The sequence below is a fragment of the Lithobates pipiens genome, unplaced genomic scaffold (genome assembly GCF_037356315.1).
Source record: "Lithobates pipiens isolate NorthernLeopardFrog02 unplaced genomic scaffold, aLitPip1_a1.2 Scaffold_27, whole genome shotgun sequence".
NCBI classification, from domain to species: Eukaryota; Metazoa; Chordata; class Amphibia; order Anura; family Ranidae; genus Lithobates; species Lithobates pipiens.
Genome location: NW_027507788.1, coordinates 29,251,436 through 29,266,329, shown reverse-complemented (window position 1 = coordinate 29,266,329; position 14,894 = coordinate 29,251,436).

The window sequence follows — 14,894 nt, the reverse complement described above, 5'->3', positions numbered from 1 at the left end:
TAAAAAAAAAAAAAGAGCGACAATTGTGAATAAAAAACGTTTACTTTTTGCTATAATTCATATTCCAAAAATGTTTTTTTTTTTAAAATTTCTTCCTCAGCTTAGGCCGATATGAATTCTTCTACATATTTCTGGGAAAAAATCGCAATAAGCGTAAATTGATCGGTTTGCGCAAAAAGTTATAGCGTCTACAAAATAGGGGATATATTTATGGCCTTTTTTTTGGCATTTTTATTATTATTTTTTTTTTTTTTTACTAGTAATGGCAGGGATCTGCGATTTTTAGCAGTACTGCCACATTGTGGTGGACAGATCAGACACTTTTGACACCTTTTTGGGACCATTGACTGTGTAAATGTTACTGGCAGGGAAGGGGTTAACACAAGGGGGCGATCAAGGGGTTAAATATGTTCTCTCGTGAGTGTTTCTTATTGTGGGGGGATGGGATTGACTGGGGGGAGGAGAGAGATCGCTGTTCGTAATTACTACAAACAGCAGATCTGTCTCTTCTCTCCGGTCAGAACGAGTATTTGTGTGTTTACAAACACAAATCCCCTGTTCTGGCTCTCGTGCCTGCGATTGTGGGTGGCCCACTGGCCATGCGTATCGTGTCCCTCACACGCAGCGGGTGCAGGCATGCATGCTATGGCTCCTAAAGGTGCCAACGTACCCATACGGCGATTCCCGGGAACACGCCACTTTGCAGACGTGGCGTGTTCACGTGCCGTGGTTAAAGCAGTGGTCTCCACACTGTGGTCTGAGAGCCTTTGCTAGCCTTTATCTGGCCCTTGGGGCACTATTCCACCCACTGATATAAGGCACCAGTGATGACTATTTCTCTAACTGACACCAATGATGGGGTATTATTCCTCCCACTGATACCAGTGATTGCCCACTATTTCTCTAACTGACACCAACGATGGGGCCCTATTCCTCCCACTAACACCAAAGATGGTGCACTAATATCATCAGTGATGGGGAACTATCACTCCCAAGCACACCAACAATGGGACACTATTCCTTCCACTGACACCAATGATGGTGTCAGTTAGAGAAATAGTGCCCAGACGATGGGGCACTATTCCTTTCGCTGACACCAGTGATGAGGTACTATCTTTCTAACTGACATCAATGATGGGGTATTATTCCTCCCACTAACACCAGTGATCAGGCACTATTCCTCCCACTGACACCAACGATGGGGCACTATTCTTTCCACTGACACCAATGATGGAGCACTAATATCATCAGTGATGGGGCACTATCCCTCCCAAGGACACCAACAATGGGGCACTATTCCTTCCACTGACACCAGTGATGGGGCACTATTCCTTCCACTGACACCAGTGATGGGGCACTATTCCTTCCACTGACACCAGTGATGGGGCACTATTTCTCTAACTGACATCAAAGATGTGGCACTATTCCTCCCACTGACACCAACGATGTGGCACTATTCTTTCCACTGACACCAATGATGGGGCACTATTCCTTCCACTGACACCAGTGATGGGGCACTATTTCTCTCACTGACACCAATGATGTAGCACTAATATCATCAGTGATGGGGCACTATCCCTCCCACTCACACCAATGATGGGGCACTATTTCTCTAACTGACACCAACGATGGGGCACTATTCCTTCCACTGACACCAATGATGGGGCACTATTTCTCTGACGCCAACGATGGGGCACTATTCCTTCCACTGACACCAATGATGGGGAACTATTCCTCCCACTAACACCAGTGATGGGGCACTATTTCTCTAACTGACACCAACAATGGAGCCCTATTCCTCCCACTAACACCAATGATGTGGCACTATTTCTTCCACTGACACAAATGATGGAGCACCAATACACCGACAATGGGGCACTATTCTTTCCACTGACACCAATGAGGGTGTCAGTTAGAGAAATAGTGCCCACCAGTCATGGGTACTATTTCTCTAACTGACATCAATGATGTGGTATTATTCCTCCCACTAACACCAGTGATCGGGCACTATTCCTCCCACTGACACCAAATATGGGCCACTATTCTTTCCACTGACACCAATGATGGAGCACTAATATCATCAGTGATGGGGCACTATCACTCCCAAGGACACCAACGATGGGGCACTATTCCTTCCACTGACACCAATGATGGGGCACTATTTCTCTAACTGACACCAACAATAGGGGTATTATTCCTCCCACTGATACCAAAAGGGGGGGGGGCACTATTCCTCTTCCTACTGACCACAGGTGCTATTTAATTTTTTTACTCCCTTTGACCACCAAGCCTAAGGCATTTTTTACTCTCACTGATGCTGGCCCCAAGACATTTCCCTAGATGCTCTTACATCTAAAAAAAAAACACTCTCCCCTTCCTCAGATCTGTACTTACCTCAATATCACTGCAGCGCCCTCTCCAGTCCTTCATCACCTGCCATAGCAATCAGGACGCCGTACAATGGTGTTTTTTCCTGTTGTCTGTACTTACCTCAATATCACTGCAGCGCCCTCTCCAGTCCTTCATCACCTGCCATAGCAATCAGGACGCCGTACAATGGTGTTTTTTCCTGTTGGGGGCCCATTAAAGTATTGGTTACGGGGGCTTCCGTGATTTCAATTGACGCCCCTGATTACCTCTAAAACTATTCGCCGCTAATGAAGCGTTGAGAAGCATAACGGCTCTCTGGAGGGGATCCGTTTTTCACATATACTGCACTCCTACAGTTCTGATAAAATTAGTATTCTGGATGATGTATTTATTTATAGACGCGAGAAAAAGGTTGCAATTTCTTTCGCACTGAGATATGACACAAATCTACTTTCTGGCGGCAATAGAATCCGGCGCCAGTGTGAGACGTGTTCCTAAAAGACACAGATGAATAACCTTCCCGGAACTTATTAATAAGATGTTAGGAACCCAGGAGGGGGGTAAAAAACCAAAAATAATCATCCGTATGAAGTTTAGCAGAGAAAACTGACACAAAAGTTGAGCTGTTGTCTGTAACCACCAAGAACAGCCCTGCGTTTGAGGCAGCCATGCCCATTATGATTAAAGTAGAACTAACGGCAAAACTTTTTTATTTTTTTTATTTTACCATAAACTTGACATTTATTATTGGTCAGGTATACAAAATCCTGAATGCAAAAATTCTCTATTATTTTCTTCAGCCAACAGGTGGAGCCCTGGCCTCCTTTTCACACGTTCCAGGCTATTTTTATTTGCTTTACTGAAAAAAAACATTTCTTGGTTAGTCATGAGTCATGATTAGGGATGAGCTTCGTGTTCGAGTCGAACGTACGTTCGACTCGAACATTGGCTGTTCGTGCGTTCGGCGAATTCCGAACGTTTTGGCCGTTCGCGTCAAAATTCGAGTGACGCACGCGCGGACCATAATGCACTGCGTTGGCGCAGTGCATTGCTGCCCGATGATTGGCCAAGCATGCACTGTGACCCCGCATGCTTGGCCAATCGCAGCGCCGGCAGCGAGGAGAGCCATGATTGGCCACAGGCATCCTGCCTGTGGCCAATCATAGCTCAGGCTGTGTAGTGCACGCCCCACACTATATAAGGCCGCCTTTGAGGCGGCTTCGTGTAGTGTGTTACTTAGCATCTGAAGCAGTGGGTGTTCTGTGTACCTTCAACACAGTACACACCAATCGTTTTTGGCTGATTTCCTATCTTGCTGCTGTGTAGTGGTTGTTGTCTGTGCCCTGACTGCAGTATACACCACTATATTCACCTCACCTATATAGCTAGTGATCTAGCTTTAACCACTTAACAACTGCCCATTGCCGATTAACGGCTTCAGGGCGTTTGTTTAACTCAGAGAGGCCGTTAATTAACGGCCTCCCAGAATTCTGCTCTCGCGTGCCCCGAGGTGTGCGCACTCGAGAGCATCCGTGACCGCCGGGTCCACAGGACCCGGCGCATCACGGATCACGGTAAACGGCCGCTCATAGCGGCCGTTTACAACGTGATTGCTCTGTCAAATGACGGAGTGATCACTTGGAAACAAACCGGCGTCATGTTATGACGCCGGTTCCTCCCTCCCCTCTCTGTACCGATCGGTACAGCGGAGGGGAAAGAGATCGGTGTCAGCAGCGATGTGGGCTGCATCTGCAGTGCCCACATCGCTGCTCACCGAATTTAACCCCTCAATTCCCTGCCAATACTCTGCAATACCAGTGCATACTCTGCAGTACCCTGCCATTACTCTGCAGTACCCCGCCATTACTCTGCAGTACCCCGCCATTACTCTGCAGTGCAGTACCCTGCCATTACTCTGCAGTACCCTGCCATTACTCTGCAGTACCCCCCATTACTCTGCAGTAACCCCCATTACTCTGCAGTACCCCCCATTACTCTGCAGTACCCTGCCATTACTCTGCAGTACCCCCCATTACTCTGCAGTAACCCCCATTACTCTGCAGTAACCCCCATTACTCTGCAGTACCCCCCAATACTCTGCAGTACCCTGCCATTACTCTGCAGTACCCTGCCATTACTCTGTAGTACCCCCCAATACTCTGCAGTACCCTGCTATTACTCTGTAGTACCCCGCCAACACCCCGCCAATACTCTGTAATACCCTGCCATAAATTGCCATACCCAGCCATACTCAGAGATACCCAGCCATACTCGGTGATACCCTGAAATACCCAGCCATAGACGCCCCCCACCCCTCACCGCCCTCTGGTGCTTCTACCAACTCGCCAGTACGATCAAAGCCAGAATCTTTTTTTTATTTTTTATTTCAGGCTTCCCAGCCTAGAGGTGAGATGTGGGGTCATATTGACCCCACAGATTTCACTGTAAAGAGGACCTGTCACCCCATATTCCTATTACAAGGGATGTTTACATTTCTTGTAATAGGAATAAAAGTTATCAAAAATATATTTTTGGGGAAAAAAATGTCAAACTAAAATAAATAAAGTAAAATGAACAATAAAAAAATAAAATAAAAATTAAAGCGCCCATGTCCCCATGTGCTCGCATGTGCCACACATGTGAGGTATCGCCGAGAATGTTAGAGCGAGAGCAATAATTCTAGTCCTAGACCTCCTCTGCAACTCAAAACATGTAACCAGTAAAAAAAAATTAAAGCGTCGCCTATGGGGATTTTTTAAGTAGCGACGTTTGGCGCCATTCCACGGGCATGTGCAATTTTGAAGAGTGACATGTTTGATATCTATTTACTCAGCATAACTTCATCTTTCACTTTATGCAAACATTGGGCTAACAAGTGGTTAATAATAGAGCTTGCAGTCAGTAGTGTTAGGAGATAGTGCGTGCTGTCTGCGTGCTCTGTACCCAGTACATACCGCTATAATATAGGGCAGGCCCCTACTTTCAAACATCCAACTTACAAACATCTCCTACTTGCAAACGCAAGGAGACAGCAGCAAGTGAGATGAAAAAAGATGGACGACAAAACAAATTATACAGGGGTGATAACCCTTCCCTATGTTTTCCAAAAAGCTTAAAGATAGTTTTTTTGACTGGAGCTACACTTTAAAAATGTACCGGTTGAAAATGACAAACAGATTCAACTTAACACAACAAACCTACACAGTCCCTGTCTTGTTTGCACCGCCTGTATACTGCTGTTCTGAGTATATAGGGCCTGGGGGCCACACGCATTTGATTTTTTTAATATGGGTATGGGGTTCCCCTTAATATGCGTACAAGACCCAAATAGGCTGGTAATGGGCAGGGAGGGCTACCCATGCCATGTTTCTCAATGATTTTCAACCATATTGCAGGAACCAGATATAACATTAAAACCGCAAGCAGTTTTAAATGGTGTTATTTCCGTTTACCGTAATGTCATTTTGTGCAGGGACTGTTCTAAACACGGGAAACACGTGGCACTTCACAGGCATACTACAGACACCCCCCAGGCACCATATTTAAAGGAATATTTCACTTTTTTTTTTTCACTTTAATCGTCATTAAAATCAGTGTTCCCGCCAAAACGGCAGTTTTTAAAACTTTTTTTTCCAGTGACCCATGTCCCCTGAGGCAGGAGGCAGGTCCCCAAACCCTTTTTAGGACACTATCTTGCATATTAGCCGTTAAAATTAGCACTTTCCAATTCGAACGTTCGAGTCCCATAGACTTCAATGGGGTTCTAACGTTCGTACCGAACGCGGGGGTCGTTCGCAAGTTCTGGTGCGAACCGAACCGGGGGGTGTTCGGCTCATCCCTAGTCATGATAAAAAAAAAAGATGCTAAAAAATGTTTTAAAAAATTGTGCCAGTATCCCTGATTACTGCTACAACAGTAATATAATGATGCTGGACTGCACTGGTGAAAGTATGTAAAAAAAAAAAAAAAGTGAGAAAATTAATATTTTATTTTATTTCTTAATTTTCTGGTATTTTTTCATTTATATAGCAAAAAAGTAAAAAAACTCAGTGGTGATTAAATACCACCAAAAGAAAGGTCTAATGGTGTAAAAAAAAATAGTGTAATGGTGTACAAAATTGTATAAATGGTGTAAAAGAAATGGTGTAAAAAATGTTTTTTTATATAAATCTTTTTATTAAATTTTTTAATAAACAAACAAAAAAACGAAACACAACAAGACATCATAAACATCATACACATTGATTCTAAAATATATTAATACGGTTTCCAAATCCAATATAACGGCTATTAATTCAAAATAGAAAAAGGAGAACATATATTAATAATAAAAAAAAAAGATAAAAGCTTAAAGGGTTTGTAAAGGCTTGTATTCTTTCACCTTAATCCATCTTATTAAATACCACCAAAAGAAAGGTCTAATGGTGTAAAAAAAATAGTGTAATGGTGTACAAAATTGTATAAATTGTGTAAAAGAAATGGTGTAAAAAATGTTTTTTTATATAAATCTTTTTATTAAATTTTTTAATAAACAAACAAAAAAACAAAACACAAGACATCATAAACATCATACGCATTGATCCTAAAATATGTTAATACGGTTCCCAAATCCAATATAACGGCTATTAATTCAAAATAGAAAAAGGAGAACATATATTAATAAAAAAAAAAAAAAAAAAAGCTTAAAGGGTTTGTAAAGGCTTGTATTCTTTCACCTTAATGCATCTTATTAAATACCACCAAAAGAAAGGTCTAATGGTGTAAAAAAAATAGTATACTTTTATTTTTTTTCATATAAATCTTTTTATTAAATTTCTTAATAAACAAACAAAAAAACAAAACACAAGACATCATAAACATCATACACATTGATCCTAAAATATATTAATACGGTTTCCAAATCCAATATAACGGCTATTAATACAAAATAGAAAAAGGAGAACATATATAAAAAAAAAAAAAGATAAAAGCTTAGAGGGGTTGTAAAGGTTTGTGCTCTTTCACCTTAAGGCATTTTATGTATTAAGGTGAAAAAACACTCATCGGCCCCCAACCGCCCGTTTTACTAAACTGAGCCCTGAATTTCCATGTCCCCGCCGTCCCTCTCTCCACGGGTTCCTGGATCTTGATTAGATAGATTGATAGCAGCACAGCCATTGGCTCCCGCTGCTGTCAGTCATATCCAATGACGTGGGCGGGGCAGAGTCCAGCATTCGGTGTCTAAGGACCACGCTTCTCTAAGGCCGCGCACACACGGGCGGACTGTTCGCCCAACTTTGTCCGCTGAACAGTGTTTGGGCGGACAGTCCGCTCGTGTGTGGGCTTTCAGCGGACAGTTTCAGCGGACAGTTTGACGAACAAGGTTTTACGGAATTTCCGAAAAACTGTCCGCTGAAACCTTGTTTCAGCGAACAGTCCGCTCGTGTGTAGGCTTGTTCGTCAAACTAAGTTCCGCGCATGCTCAGAAAGGATTTACACGCCGAAAGTTATAATGCAGTGTATAGGACGTCGTATTTTTCGTCCCGTCGTACGTGCCGTTCACGTCATCGCGCACGATTTCAGCAAACTGTTCGTTCGTCGTGTGTGGCCATGTCCGTCCATGCTAATTTTGAGCGGACTGTTTGCCGAAACTGTTTGACGGACAAAGTTGGGCGAACAGTCCGCGCGTGTGTACGCGGCCTTAGGGGGTTATCTAATGTGGGGAGGAGCCGCAAGAGCCACCGGGGGGACCCCGGAAATAGACGATCAGGGCCACGCTGTGCAAAACGAGCTGCACAGTGGAGGTAAGTATGACATATTTGTTATTTAAAAATAATAAATAAAAAACGAGCCTTTAGTATCACTTTAGATCAAAACCATCCCAATTGTCCACTTAAATATCAAACTGAGCCTGAAAAGAAAAAAAGGGGGAAAATAAAATAAACATAAATTCATTAATAAAATTGTATAAATTTAATTTGAGTACCGTGTTGCATGATCGAGCAATTGCCAGCTAGGGCACTTTCACACTGCTTTGCAGCAAAACCGCATGAAAAATGCATATGCCTTATTGTCACATTTTTGGTGCGTTTTTGATGCAGTTTCCATTCTTTTCAATGGGGAGTTGTGTTTTTGGTGTGCGTTTTTTACCTGACCAAAAATAGAGTAAGCGTGATTTTTTTTAAACGCCACTGAGGCGCAACTTACTGCCATTAAGAGCTACATAGGATTTACAGGGATGCATTTGTCTTCCGCTTTTTTTGAACTGAACAAAAAAGGATCAGTGTAAAAGCAGCCTTAGCCACTTAAGCCCTGGATCATTTGGCTGGCCAAAGACCAGAGCATTTTTTGCGATTCGGCACTGCGTCTCTTTAACTGACAATTGCATGGTTGTGCGACATGGTTTCCAAACAAAATTGACGTTTTTTTCCCCCCGCAAATAGAACTTTGTTTTGGTGGCATTTGATCACCCCTGCGGTTTTTATTTTTTTGCTGTATAAACAAAAAAATAGCGTACATTTTGAAAAAAAATCATAAAAAATTTTTTTTTCCTCAGTTTAGGCCGATACGTATTCTTCTACATATTTTTGGTAAAAAAAAAAATCACAATAAGCGTTTATTGATCGGTTTGCGAAAAAGTTATAGCATTTACAAAATATAGGATCGTTTTATGGCATTTTTATTAATTTTTTTTTATATTAGTAATGCCGGCGATCTGCGTTTTTTATCATGACTGCGACATTATGGCGGACAGATCAGACACTTTTGGCGCGATTTTGGGACTCATTCACATTTATACAGCGTTCAGTGGAATTAAAAATGCATTGATTACTGTGTAAATGTGACTGGCAGTGAAGGGGTTAACCACTAGCTTAAAATTCATTAAAAAAATAAAAAATAATTGGAAAAAAACATTTTTTTTTACTCAACTCTAAATGCCTGTTGCTAGGGGGCCCCTCGTAGTCTGCCTCCTTCAGTGCTCGGGCACTGACATCACTTCCCCTCGGCGCTGCACAGTCATCTGGGACCTGTCACGTATCACGGTGCGCGTCGCCACTCGCGCATGCACAGTGGGTGCCTGGCTGTGAAGCCACAGTCAGGTGCCCACAGTAAGAATGCCGGCACCGCAAGCGAAGGGGGGCCTCATTCCCCCGCATCGCCGGACCCTGGGACAGGTAAGTGTCCGATTATTAGAAGTCAGCAGCTGCAGTATTTGTAGCTGCTGACTTTTACATTTTTTTTTTTAGGGGGCACCCCACTTTAAGTGTGTCCTAGGGAGTGATTCTAACTGTGTGTGACACGACACTGTAATCGGAAGCGGTGCTCAGTGACAGAATGGGGAGATGCTCCTCTTAAAGGCCTTCTTAAAGGGCCACGTACAGGTACGTTAATCTGCCTGCACGCGCCCTTCTGCCGCAGTATATCTGCGCGAGGCGGTCGGGAAGCGGTTAAAGTAGCACAGGGTTCAGCTCTGGTTATGATGGGTGTAAAACCTTCCAGTGGTCAAGTGGTTGAAGTAGTATTACACCTTTAGTATTTTTCAGCTTAATGCATTGAACTCAATAAATCATATGTGCATCATATGCCTTTGCAAAACCAGATATTATCTTGCAAATATAGTGGTGACATCATCACTGTGCTGTATATAGCCCGTGCAGAGAGCAGAGCTGTGGGAGGGGCCCAGCAGGCCCCACCCAGTACCGGCTGCCTGCAGAAAACTACAGAAGGGGCGGAGACAAGACCAGTCCCCCTGCACAAGGAGAGAGCAGCAGTGAGCGGTCTTTATTACAGGAGGGGAAAGTCTCACACTGGATTCCTGCACAGAACTGGAAGAAATACACAAAGCACACCAAGACTCAAGGAAGAATCCATACAACGTGACACTTGCATTTAGACAACATGTGATTATCACATATTTGAATTATTTTTAGAAACAATACTTTGGTAGAGGAACACGCCTGTCCACACAAACCCTCTACGCGTTTTAGTGATATCATGACGACAGCTTCTCAATGACTTCTGTTTGAACTGTGCTTATGTCAAGGTTTTATATAGAAAGGCGTCTGACATCACCGTCCCTGCGAACGCTTTGACATCATTGCTTTGTATTCTTTGCATGGTTTATCGGCTTCTTTAAAAGCCATCTCCATCAGAAATCTGCAATTTCAGTTGGGTGTGGTCGGTGGCAAGATGAATCATGTGTCAGATTCCTTGCAGGTCACTGAACAATGGGCAGCGCCATGGCTTAGGGGGTAACACTCCAGCACCCAGGTCTTCTCTTCAGATCCCCCAACTAGGGCACCGTCTGCATGGAGTTTGCATGTTCTCCCTGTGATTGCGTGGATTTCATCCCACGTTCCAAAGACATGTTAGTTGGTTAACTGGTTCTAGTAGGTATGTGTGTGTGTGTATGCATAGGGACAATAGATTGTAAGCTCCTTGAGAGCAGGGACTGATGTGAATGTACAATATGTAGAGCATGCTGTAAATTGTTGCTGCTATATACGCAGGGCCATCTTTAATATTGATTAGACCCTGGGCAAAAAATTTATTGGGCCCCACCCCCCATTCAATTTCTCTGCTCTGAGGCATACAATAAATAGCAGCTGGACTTAAAGAGGAAGTAAACCCTGATGGGTTTACTTCCTCTTTTTTTCCCTGCAAAGGTAAAGCATAATGGACTACTATGCATCGCATAGTAGCTCATTATGTGTCACTTACCTGACACAGGAGCCAGCGAAGTCGCCGCTGATCCCTGTAGTCCGCCGCGTCCATCTTGCTGGTGGCGTCTCGCAGCTCCGACCAATGACAGCGGCGCAACCGCGATGACGTCACTCCCGCGCATGCGCACGGGAGTCGCGCCTCGCAGCTCCGTTGCTGTCATACGGCGAAGCCGCGATGACGTCACTCCCGCGCATGCGCACGGGAGTCGACAAATTTGGCAAATCCATTCTTGGATTTGCCGCATTTAGTGCGCCTGCGCGCCGCTGTCTACGGCGCATGCGCCGTAGACAGCGGTGCCCATTTTCGGGCAAATATCTCCTAAACCATATAGGTTTAGGAGATATTGCTTGGACCTACAGGTAAGCCTTAATCTAGGCTTACCTATAGGTCCAAGTTGTTTGGAAGGGTTTACTTCCTCTTTAAAATCAGTTTACTGTATCAGATCAGGCAGCAATTGTGTTTGGTTGCCACAGCATATCATTACTGCTTACTGACTGGTTGCTAGAGGTTACAGCACACATTACGGCTCACTGATTAGTTGCTAGAGGTTACAGCAAATTATTTCTGCTTGTTAATTGGTTGCTAGATATTACTGTACAGTAATCCTGCTCACTAATCGGTTGCTAGAGGTTACTGCACATCATCTCCTCACTGCAGGGGAGCATGATATACATATGAATGCCACCTTCATTTAGATATCAATGCCGCCGGCCGCAGCTATTTATTTAGTAATGCTGCCACTAGTTACATATGAATGCCGGTAATTTACATGTAAACACAGGGTCTGCAGGTGAGTCATCTGTACACAACAATAGAGCGGAGCTGGGCAGCATTAGTAACAGCACTCCACACTGAGATATCAGGACACAACACAGGACTAAAACTTCAAGGCACAATGGAATTTAAACTGGGATAGTTGGCAAGTATGAGGCAGCTGCTTTGGGCCCCACAACAATGACAGGACCCAGGGCAGCTGCCCCTTTTGCCCTGCCCTAAAGACGGCCCTGTATATACGAGGCGTGGCAATTTAACCACTTGAAGACCGGTCTTTTGCTGGCACTTTTTGTCTACAAGTGGATCCATTTGATTCAATCAGGAACCTGCTTCTCCCTGAGGAGTCAGTCTATTCCGCTCTTGTTCATTTAAGGAAGCTTTCCTCATCTTTCTTCAGATTTCCCAACAGTTATACCGCGTACACACGATCGGAATTCCGGCCAAAAAAAGACAGATGAGAGCTTTTCATCAGAAAATGCGACCGTGTGTATGCTTCATCGGAATTTAGCTGTCCGAATTTCCGCTAGCCAAAAATTGATAGCATGTTCTCAATTTTCCCGACGGAAAAACTTTCTATCAGAAATTCCGATCGTGTGTATGAAATTCCGACACGCCAAAAATCACGCATTCTCAGATTGAACCATGAGACAGAAGCTATTGGCTACTGGCTATTGGACTTCCTTTTTCTAGTCCCGTCGTACGTGTTGTACGTCACCGCGTTCTAAACAATCGGAATTCTAAACAATCGGAATTTGGTGTGACCGTGTGTAGGCAAGACAGCTTGAGCCGAATTTGGTCGGAATTCCGTCGGGAAAACCATCAGAGCTTTTTCCGACAAGAATTCCGATAGCGTGTACGCAGCATTACTCTACCCAAAAACTTGTGGAACTATACCAAGACAACTTTAAAGGTGTCAGAGTTTCTGTCCTGTACCCCACCTTGGAGCAACTCTCAATATAGGGAAATACTGAAGTTAGAGGGATTTCGCGAATTGGGAGAAAAAGGCTTTTCCAATGGAAAATGTTCTATCGGAATTTCCGACAGAAAAAGTTTGAGAGCTGGATATAAAATTTTCTGACAACAAAATCCAATCTGACTTTTTTCCAATCGTGTGTAGAGAATTCTGACGCACAAAGTGGCACGCATGCTCAGAAATTTTTTTGGAGATGAAAGCTATTGGCTATTGACCTCTACGTAGTCCCGTCGTACGTTTTGTACATCACCTCGTTCCGACCGATCGGATTTTCCAACAACTTTGTGTGACTGTGTGTATGCAAGACAAGTTTCGGCCAAAATCCGCCCAAAAAAAAATCAGACGGATTTTGCGGTCGGAATGTCTGACCGTGTGTATGGAGCATAAGTATTAGTTGGCTTGTTTCTTTTTCTATATGTGAGGAATCTATTTTCTCACTTAATAACTTTATACAGCTGCAAAAAATTGTTTTACCCATGGAAAACATGCATATTTCTGTTGTATAGCATCCATGTGTTCTAGTATAACTTTTGATGACAGATCTATAGAGGTACTGTATAATCGGGATGTTTTTTGTAATATTTCACAAAGTAATGTAAAACACGTATCTGATGGTAGTCTGTTAAAATACCATGTTTTTATTTCGCAATCAAAACGATTTCCTGATTTAAAAAAAAAAATTGTGCACACTCATGGAATGACGACTAAGACCCTTTTCACACTGGGGCGTTTTTCATGCGTTTTTTGGGCGCTTTAGTGTTAAAAAAAAGCTCCTGTAAAGTGCTTGAAAGAAGCCTCATCTGCAGTCCCAATGTGAAAGCCCAAGTGCTTTAAGAGCCCTTTCACACTGCCAGCACCCGAAAAACGCTCGCAAAGCGCCCGCTTAAACTAGCAGTGCTTTAGCAGCGTTTTTCGAGCATTATTGGTGCGCTTTTAACCCCTGCTAGTGGCCAAATAAAGGGTTAAAAGCGCCCACAAAACGCTGCTGCCAATAGCGCTTTTCAGGCGTTTTACAAGCGCTTCCCATTTATTTCAATGGGAAGGGGTGCTTTAGGAGCGTTGTATTCACTGCTCCAAAAGCGCTGCAAAGAAGCTGCTTGCAGGACTTTTTTTGAAGCCCTGCCAGCGCAGCGCCTCAGTGTGAAAGCACTCGGGCTTTTACATTGGGATTGCAGTTGCGGCTTCTTTCAGGTGTTTTACAGGTGCTTTTTTTAAAGCTAAAGCACCTGAAAAACGCCCGTGTGAAAGGGATCTCAGTGTGAAAGCACTCGGGCTTTTACGTTGGGATTGCAGCTTCTTTCAAGCGCTTTACAGACGCTTTTTTTAACGCTAAAGCGCCTGAAAAACGCCCCAGTGTGAAAGGGGTCATACTGTTATACTTAAAAATCTGCATAGGCGACATTTTAAACGCCTTTATGCCGCATACACATGGTCAGTGGGAACTTTTTGTTGGAAATTCTGACCGTGTATAAGCGCCATCGGACATTTTCCATCTGAGTTTCCGACACACAAAATTTGAGATCTGGATCTCAAATTTTCCGACAACAAAATCCGGAAATTCCGATCGCGTGTACACAATTCCTACACACAAAGTTCTACGCATGTTCCGAATCAAGCAGAAGAGCCACGCTGGCTATTGAACCTCAATTTTCTCGGCTTGTCGTACATCACCGCGTTCTTGATGTTCGGAACTTCCAACAACATTGTGTGACCGTGTGTAAGCAAGACAAGTTTGAGCCAACATCCGTCGGAAAAAATCCCATGGATTTTGTTGTCGAAATGTCCGATCGTGTGTACGCGACATTACAGGTTACCTGTTTAGAGTTACAGAGGAGGTCTAGCGCTAGAATTATTGCTCTCGCTCTAACATTCACTACTTCATATGTCTGTATATGTATGTCACATTTATTTCTCTCTGTGCCCCCGTTAGGCTTCATGTGCACTACCGCTCCTAAATTTGAGTTTAGGAGCTTTTAGCATTTTTTGCCAAATCTCCTAAACTCAACTCCATAATAGCCTCTGTGTCCATGTACACATAGGCTTTTAGGATCATTTAGGAGCTGCTGCAGTTAGG